The following is a 9,805-nucleotide window of genomic DNA, read 5'->3' as shown; positions in this document are numbered from 1 at the left end:
TTCTTCCAGGTTCGCCCTGTAATTTTCAAATATCTGCAACGGCTGAAGAAGAATATCCCCATTGCATAATGCTGTATGGATCCTCTTTCTCATGCGCTTATCCCCTCCATGACTCATGACAAACTGTGGCTTTACAGTCACTTTTCTTATAAGTAAGATTTGTAGAGTGCATCAATAACAGTTGGCCTTTACTTTAAATAAATTTTCACAATCCTCCCGTCCTTTAAAGTTGTAAAAATAGTTTAATGTGTTTCTTGGGGTTGTTAGAAGGACTTTAGCAATGTCAGAGAACCTGAAAATAGTATGTGTCGAAAGCTTTATTTTTGCAGGTGGTTATACCAACATCTTAAGTTCATTTCACTTGAGCCATTCTGTCTTTTCTATTATTTGTCTTCATGGACTCTAGTCCACAAAAACACATCTGGTCATTCAAAGCAACCCCCTGTTCAGATGGGGAAGGTGCAGAAAGTTGTGGGGGCAGTGACCATTGTTTTAGGATCTAACTGATAAGAGGTGGCAGGAAATCCCACCATTGAAGCTAAGAAGTTTGTTAGTCAGAGTTTAGGAAGCTTTGGAGGAAAATGAGAAAGAGATTGGGAGAATTTTCTGTAATGGTTAAACGTTTATTCCTTGGCAAAAGGTCGATACTACCCGTATGTCTCACGACATTTTCTGAATGACATCTAACACAATTAATGTTATTTGTGTTTTCATCACAGGATGGATTTAATGAAGGTACCAAATTTAATTTTCTCGAAAAACATTCACAGTGCCAGTAAAAAACATCTATTTATGCAAATTCTTGGTTTCTGTGCCCTTTCAAACAATTACTGAAATTATAGTTCTTCTATTGTCAATTTCAGTAAGTAAGCAGTTTATTCAAAAAAAGAAAAATTGCATACAACCCTTGTGTTTTGTGCTGCAGCTCTTGTGTTGATATATTGTATCTCCAGTTGCCCAACACGCTGCGGTTCCTCGCAGTGGTTGTAAATTTGATAACCATGTCACTCTCATAAAAACACAGTTTGTGGTAAATCTGGCAGTTTAATATGAAAAACCACCTTGTTTAGCACACGGTTGGAAGGAAACAGAGAGGCCTGTGAGCCATGACCATCAGAGATTCCAGGCTTCTCTCTGGACAGGAGCAGAACGTTTTCTTGATCCTGATCCAGTTTTCCAGAGAAAAAACATTGCTTCAAGTACCTAGTGAGAGAAATAACTTCCAGCCACGGTGAAGCTGCCCAAACATGGATTTATTCTTGAGAAAAGAAATATTTAACAACATCCCTCCAGGGTCTCCATTAAATGACCCCTCCAGAAAGGATCACAATGTTTTTCCTCTGCATCATGTGATGCTTCATGCTACAACATGTGATGCCCAGGCTCCATCCTTGCTGTCAGTAATCTACTATTGTAACGCAGATAGCATCGAGTCCTCCTTTTAAAATAAGGGTTGCCTTGATGTACACTACAACAAATTCCCATATGCACTGGTCTCCCATGACTGGGAGCTGAATACCAGCATTGTCACAAACTTTGTTCTTCTTTAGAAAACATATCGGTTCACACCATTTTAAGCAAGTAAAATTTCTTTAAAGGGATTTTCTCGTAAACAAACTAAACTCTACTAAAAAGTAATTTCAGTGCAGCAAAAAAGTATTTCCTCTCTTTCAGATTTATTCGATTTTTGGTTTCTTGTCACACTTCAAAGTTTAAGATTTTCAAACTAATTTTAAAATCAGAAAAAAATAACTTGAGTGAATACAAAAAGCATTTTTAAATGATGACTGTATTTGTTAAGGGAGGCAAGCATTCCAAAACAAACTGGCCATATGTAAGAAAGGATTTGAGCATTAAACCATCAATAAATCTTTTACATCACTGTAAGAGACACCAATTCCTCTTTAAAAAAGTGTTTTAATTAAGCCACACTGTCGTGTGTTTGAGCTTGAACAGTTTGCTTAAGGTGCCACAGAATCTCAATCTGACTTAGATCTGGACTTTGATTGGGCAACTCCGAAAAAAGGATTTTGGCTTTTTGAAGCATTCACTGCTAGACCAGCTGGTGTTTTTCAGTTTACTGCATAACCAGAGTGCACTTGAGCGTAAAAACCGATGCCCAGATATGTTTGCTTCAGGATTTTATACCACAAAGCAGAATTCATGGTTCCAGCAATTCCTGCAATTTGTGCAGGTCCGGATAAAGGAAAGTCGCTACAAACAATTTAACTACAATCACCATGTTTAACTATGTGTATGATATTCTTTTAAAAAATGCTGTGTTGGTTTTATTATACATGTAATGGGAGATACACTTCAAAAAAGATGTACTTTTGTCTCGTCAGTCTAAAGAATCATTTCCCAGATGTCTTGGGGCTCAAGATGTTTTCTGACAGTCCTTCGTGTTGTTATTGTCAGCAGTGGTTGTTGATTTGGAACTCTCCCATAAATGCCATTTTTGCCCTGTCTCTTTTTGACTGTTAAACCATGTACACTGATATGTGTGTCTGATCCAAGTGAGACCACCAATGCTTTAGATGGTCTGAATTATTTTGTGACCTCCTGGATGTACATATTGAGTAATTTTTGGTAGGATGGCAACTGTTCCGTGTTTTTTCCATTTGTGGACAACGGGTCTCAATGTGGTTACCTTTATGTAATTCTTTGATCGTGCAGGTCCCACAGTGATCAGGCCTGGGTGCGAAAAAAGTAAAAAATAAAATTAAACCTACAAGTTATAATTACTTCATGATTTAGTAAGAGGGGCAAATCTATTTACATGTACTGAAGGTTAATTTCAATAGCTTTTTGTCCTTATTAATTTAAACTATTGTTTTAAAACTGATGTTAGTGTTTACAAATTTAGTCTTTATCTTATTTCATGTTTGAATAACTGAAACATTTAAGTGTGATAAATTTAAAAACAGAGGAAATCTGTAAGTGGGTTAATACTGTCTCATAGCACTGCACCTTTTACTGTCCAAATTCAGTTAACTGATATGTTGTGGTGAAAAAAGAAGACAACGAGAGTGCAGCATATGGGCAATATTTTATGCGTCACCACCCATTCTCATAGTTGCTCAAGCTGCAAACATGTACCCCTGAGTGCACCCTGACAGGACAAAGAGGCCTGGGGGGGGTTCCAACTCAGGAGCCATGAGATACAAATCCCACAAAGGAAACAGGCTGAGATGGCACAGGCCTGATGAGCATGTATGTGTGCATGTGCAGATGGCTGCTGTGGGTTTGCATGTGTTTGTGGTAGGGGTGTTAGGGGAGGCAGAGTTTTATCTAAGGTACACTGCACTTCCTCATATGGTAAGAGTGAACGTTCTGATCTCAGCACTTATGTATGAGAGGTTATTAACAGGCTAGATCCAGACCCAGAGCTATCGAAATCAAGCAGATGGCTCCCATAATGTTGTATAACGGTAATGGTGTAAAAATCTGAAGTGTTAAACAAACTTCAAGACAAACTTTTATAGACAGTTTTCTAATAGTATGTAAATTAATTTGTAAAACCGGAATGGGTTTTCTGGTTATATGGAAAGATCAATGGGTTGTTCTTGGGCAGTGCTGGGGATGGCAATTCACTCAGTAAGGTATGGCCTGAATCAGTGGTGATGCCTGAAGGCAGTTGCAGTCTATGTGGTTGTGTTCCTTTGCTTTACGGAAACTTTGGGGTGCGGATGGTCTGTTGGCTGCCAAGTTTTGGCGGGTTGTTGCATTGTATGGATGCCATTGGTTTGGGGTTGGCCAGGGTGGCCTGCTGGGTCTTGAACATTGTCCTCCCTGTGGTCCATGCTGTGTTTCATTCCTACATGCATGTTTTAGCCAAATCTGCTACAGAAACAAATGATGCCTCAAGATTTGAAGACACTACTGTCATTCTCACGGAGATCTGCGCAGGTGTTTTGTGGTTGTGGCTCTTCTGACAGGTGGGTCTCGCAGCTGCCGCTTGTTGGAGCAATCAGGAGGAGCATTTAGAGGATCAGGCTGTTTACGCTTACTGTGTGGTAACTAGGCCTCTGTTACTCTCTCTCTCTTTGTGCCTTCTGTCCAGTGTTAACCTGAGTTGTGTCCTCCTTTTCCAGGATTCTCTCCGACTCGTTGCGTGACGATTTGCCGAAGCTTGGTGCGGTATTACTCACCAGAAGCTTCACTCTCTTCTCATTGTTGGTCTCCTCTCAGCTCCTCCAAGCCTCCTCTTAGAATTTAATTCTAACTGCCATTCGCCATCGATCACCTGCCTGTCCACCCTCTGTACTTATCCACTCCACTGGATGCACTCTCATGGATCCACATCTGCCACCTGCCTAAAGACACACCCACCTGCTGGTCTCAGTCTATGTGAGTTTGTTCATTCCTCCCAGACCTCATCTTACGTTCTAATAGTAAGCTCTCAACTCTCTGTCTTCCACTTCTCATCTCATTCCCCCGTACTCCACACTAATAATCTCTCTCATCTCAGTGACAATCCAGAGTCCAACACAGAATCCCAGAAGAAGCAACTCTGTTTACCCATCAACAATAAACTTTGTAAAACTTCTCCTGTGCCTATTTGTTGCACACACTAGAGTCTGACCACTAACCATTATGACAGAACAGTCTGGCCACATAGACTCTGCGGCTCAAACACAGGCACAGTTTCAAACAGCTCTCACTCAGCAGGGCATCCTACTTGTGACTCTACACATGACGATAAAAAAATCTTAGGTATAACAGGTTTGGTCCTACAGTGAGGGATGTCCAGAAACACGCCAAGCACAACACACCACACACCAACAGATTTCACTTACAAACATTCAGATGTCACACAGGAAATCTCGCAAACCCTCTCAAGATCAAACGTTAATTCAGAGTAATTCCCTACCATGTTTCCATCACATCGCTTTCTGATTGGCCAACATTTCATTCAACAGGCTGCATGATCGCTGGTCCTCAGGGAACAACCCATACAGTAGCAAGCCCAAAATGTTGAATATCCCTGATTTCAGGTCAGAGAGGTCCTGATGTCCTTCTGAGAAGACTCAAAAGATCTCAAAAGATTATTTTAAGAGCCATCACAATAATCGGGGCATGCCGGAAGGAGAAGATTTGGGCAAATATTGGCATAAAAATTCTACTGTGTGAACCAGACATTAGCTGCTGAATCTGGCTGGAATGCACCAGCTCCCAAGGGGGCATTACTTAAGTCCTTAAATGAAAAAAGCAAAGATGAAGTAGTCGGGTTATATGTAGCTAAGATGAAACCAACACACTGGAGGATTTCAGTCTGTCCATACGCATTGATAACCGTCTCAGAGAAAGGATTAAAGAAAAGAGGACTCATCTACCCTCGGACCCACTATAAAACAATACATCACCTCGTGTGACGTCAGAAGGTAAAATTGCATTAATTCCCTCCCAGCAGCACACATCTGAACCCATACAAATTGGTCGCACCCACCTTTCAGTTGAAGAGAGAAATAGGAGACTATCTTCCTGATGTTGCCTCTTTTGTGGTGCTCCTAGTCACATCCATCCGACATGTCCAATATAGCCAAACGACCAAGACCGCAGGATATTCAGGGGATACTGGATTCACTAGTCCAAACATACAAGTTTTTTGCTAAATTCCATAATTTGTGCTAACCGAAGAGACTTTTCTGTTAAGGTCTTAATAGATTCAAGATCAGAACAAAACCTCATCAGCCCAGCAGCTGTTCAACAATTTAACATTCTGGTACACAAATTACCTTTCCCTCGCAAAGTCTCAGCACTAGATGGGAGTCCTTTAGAGAGTGTAAGACATCAGACCACTCCTTTGCACCTTGTTGTTTCCGGCAACCACCATGAACACATTACCTTTTTTATCTTTCCCACCAAGGAGGTTCCTAATGTGCTGTGGGATGCCTGGATGAAGAAACACAACCCCCCTCTCTAGTGGTCTAAATGCAGAATTAAATCCTGGAGCACACACCGTCTCTCCACCTGTCTTCAGTCTGCAGTTCCTCACTCATCCACTAATTCATCTGAACTTCTCTCATCCTCAGATCTCTCCGGGGTACCACCAGAGTACCATGACCTCCAAAGGGTTTTCAATAAGGATTTCCCTCTTTCTCTGTCCACTCATCGACCTTATCACTGCCCCACTGATCGCCTGTCAGGGGCTCCTCTCCCTTCAGGACGGCTGTACAACCTTTCACGCCCCGAAAGAGAATATATGAAAAAGCATATAAATAAATCAGTCTAAACAGCCATTGCTCGGGTTTGTAAAGACCTTTATTCTGCTCTGGAACCCAAATTTCAACTTTGCTGTGGTTTTCACCCCCAAACCAAAGGTCAATGCGAGCGCCTAAATCAGGAATTTGAAAACATTCTCCACTGTCTCTATGTCAACAACCCTAAATCTTAGAGTGTATGGGTCGAGTACGCCCATAACTATCATACCTATCTGCAGCCTCTGGGTTGTCCCCATAGGAAGCCTCAATAAGGTATCAGCCCTCCCTTCTCCCTATGTCCTTCCCTGACACAGTCATCCAATCTTTCAAGACGCATCTGCTCCATTACCGCAGAATATGGGATCAAACCCAACCGCTCTTCAGCGCACCTCCCTCCAAAATAAATAATAATAATAATCATCATCTTTATTGGTCATTGCACATGTACATTACAACAAAATTTGTCCTCTGCATTTAACCCATCCCTTACAAGGAGCAGTGCAGACAGAAAATGTATCCCGGCTCCTGTATACTCACCCGGGCAGAAGGTATGGCTCTCATCCAAAGACATCACTCTAAAATCTTACTGTAAAAACATTTTCCCCGGATTCCTCGGCCCATTGCATATTGAATGCGTCATCAGTCCTTCCACTGTTCGCCTGAACCTACCACCTCACCTCTGTATTCCCCCTACCTTTCATGTTTCACAAATCAAATCTGTTCTCTCCAGTAACTTTTCTTTGGCAATCTTTTCACATCAGATGCACTGAACAGCATGTATAACATCTGCTTTCAATATTCTCCATCGCCTGTAAGATTTCCCGACCTCTGAGATAATTTATCTTGCGAATTCAGGTGTTTCTTGTTTTAATCAAAGTACTCTTATCACAACTGGCTGCTTGGTCAGACCAGCCCATCTGTCCCTCGTCAGTTTTCCAGCTCTGATCCAGGCAGTTATTCATCCTCTTCACTTCAGGAAAGTAGTGCAGACTAACAGCTGCTGTCGCAGTATTGCTGCCACCACCAGCAATGCACTATTTCACTATATTAACGCTGTTTTTACGCACCCTGGTTTTTACCTGAACAGTTTATCATTGACGCTCAACACAATGAATGACCGGAGATTTCCCCTTTCACCCAAACGACTGTGAACTTGCAAAGGACAAAGAAATATGCCTTTTTTGTGTCACAATTGTCTTTTATCACATCTCTAACCATAATATAATGACAATTAATGTCCAATTTAATCAATATTAAGATGTTTTCTTTCAATTTCAGCATTTGTGGGAAAAGCGGTTAACAGGTACTTTAATGCCAAAGCAGCATACCTCAGCTTCCAGTATTGTCCCTTGTTCATGCTGATAAGCAGACAAGCATGCTATGAACACACTTGCAGACCTAAATAACCTGTTATGTTATCCTTCAGATAAACATTAAGTAGGAAGGGACAAAAGGGTGAGTGAGACAGAGCTGAAACACCAGAACAAAGAAGTGCAGTAAATTTGTTTAGACTTGCTTAATTTGATTGACAGACCATAATAACTTTTGGTCTATTCCTGTTAGATCTGCAGTCAAAAACGACAGAATTTTGTAACGATGATGCAACTCAACCAGAACCCAAAACGCAGCCAGACAAGAGAATGGTCAACCAAAAGTTTTAATATAAAAAATAATAATAATAATAATTGGGTAGAAGAGGTTCCACTGAAGTGGTCAGACAGGAAGGACAGGAATGGAGGTTTATCAGGGAATTGAAATCCAGCCGGGGAGGAAGGGGAAGTGGACAACAGGAGGTCTTGGGGGTTCCAGGAACAAACAGGAGACAGAGAATATTTCCACCAACCAGATGCAGAAGCGGGAGACAATCCAAGGTAAAGCACTGGAGGATTTCAGGCAGGGATAGTCCTGTAATCCAGAGACAAAGTCAGAGACAGGCAGGTTTCAGCAACGTGAGGTCAGGACTTTTCCGAACAGCAGAAGGACAAGGCAGAAATCTGTGGTCAAAAAACAGGCAGGATCAGATAACCAGAAAAAACTCTTGAAACATGAATCAAGGCTTGAAAGCTGTGACAGAGGCAACAGACGATCTCGCACTGAGCTGGTGACGAGCAGCTGATTAAATAGGAGCAGCCCAGTGCAGGTGAAGGCAATGAGTAATCAGCACAGTCAAGGTGAGCTGAAGGGCTGGAATCATGACATCACCCCCTCCTCAAGGGGCGGCCCTTGACGCCCCTCTGGGCTGGTCCGGATGTCGGCGATGAAAATCGCGGATAAGGCCCTTATCCAGGATCAGGCGAGAAGGTATCCAAGACCTCTCCTCAGGACCATAGCCCTTCCAGTCCACCAGGTATTGGATGCCACGGCCCCGACGTCGGGAACATAGCAAGCATTTTACAGTGAAGACAGGGGCTCCATCTATGAGTCGGGGGGGTGGAGAGGGTCTGGAAGGAGGGCAAAACCTGGATGACCTTACAGGTTTGACCTTGGAGACATGGAAAGTGGGGTGCACACGTAATGAAGAAGGTAGACTGAGACGCACAGCTAGTGGGTTAATGACCTTGGCAATAGGAAAAGGACCCAAAAACGGGGTGCCAACTTGCGATTCTCTACCTTGATGGGTAAATCCTTAGTGGATAACCAGACCTTCTGACCCACCAGGTATCTTGGAGCTTGGGATCTGAGACGGTTGGCATTACGGGCATAGACAGCTGAGGTCTTGCAGAGAGATGCTCTGGCCTTTCTCCAGACTCTGAGACAACGACGTGCTGTTAAATGGGCAGCAGGAACCTGGGTAACCCCTTCCTGAACAGAGAGAATAGGCGGTTGATAGCCATAAACAACATGAAATGGTGACAGACCTGTGGCACTTGATGGCAATCCATTGATGGCGTACTCCACCCATGGTAAATTCTGTGACCAGCGACTGGGAGCATCCATGCATAGGATGCGTAATTTGGTCTCAACTTCCTGATTCATCCTTTCCGTCTGGCCGTCCGTCTGAGGATGGAAACCTGAAGAAAGGCTGACGTCAATGCCAAGAAGGGTGCAAAACTCACCCCAGAAACGGGAAATGAACTGAGGTCCTCTATCTGAAACGATGTTACGGGGAATGCCATGAAGTCTAAACACCTCTCGGGTTATTACATCAGCGAGTACAGGAGCTGAGGGTAACTTACGGAGAGGAATGAGGTGGGTCATCTTGGAAAATCTGTCAACCACATTGAGGAGTACAGTGTTACCATGAGAAGGAGGTAGGCCGGTGACAAAATCCATAGAGATGTGGGACCATGGTCGGTGTGGAATAGGAAGAGGCCTTAGTAGACCGGCTGGAGGGCGTCTTGAGGGTTTAACTCTGGAGCAGGTGGTACATGCTGACACTAACTCTCGCGTGTCCTTTCTGAGTGTGGGCCACCAGAAACCTGACTGGACCACTGCCAGGGTCCTAGTAATACCTGGGTGACCGAAAAGTTTAGAGCCATGACAGAACTGAAGGACTTTAGACACCATTTCCTCAGGAACATACAGAAGTCCCTTAGGACACTGAACAGGAGGTGGTTCTCTCTGATGACTCCTCTTGAGCAGGCTTTCGATACTGGTAAGAG

Source organism: Girardinichthys multiradiatus, chromosome 9, assembly GCF_021462225.1.
Source record: "Girardinichthys multiradiatus isolate DD_20200921_A chromosome 9, DD_fGirMul_XY1, whole genome shotgun sequence".
NCBI classification, from domain to species: Eukaryota; Metazoa; Chordata; class Actinopteri; order Cyprinodontiformes; family Goodeidae; genus Girardinichthys; species Girardinichthys multiradiatus.
Note: the sequence above shows the minus strand (reverse complement) of the source record.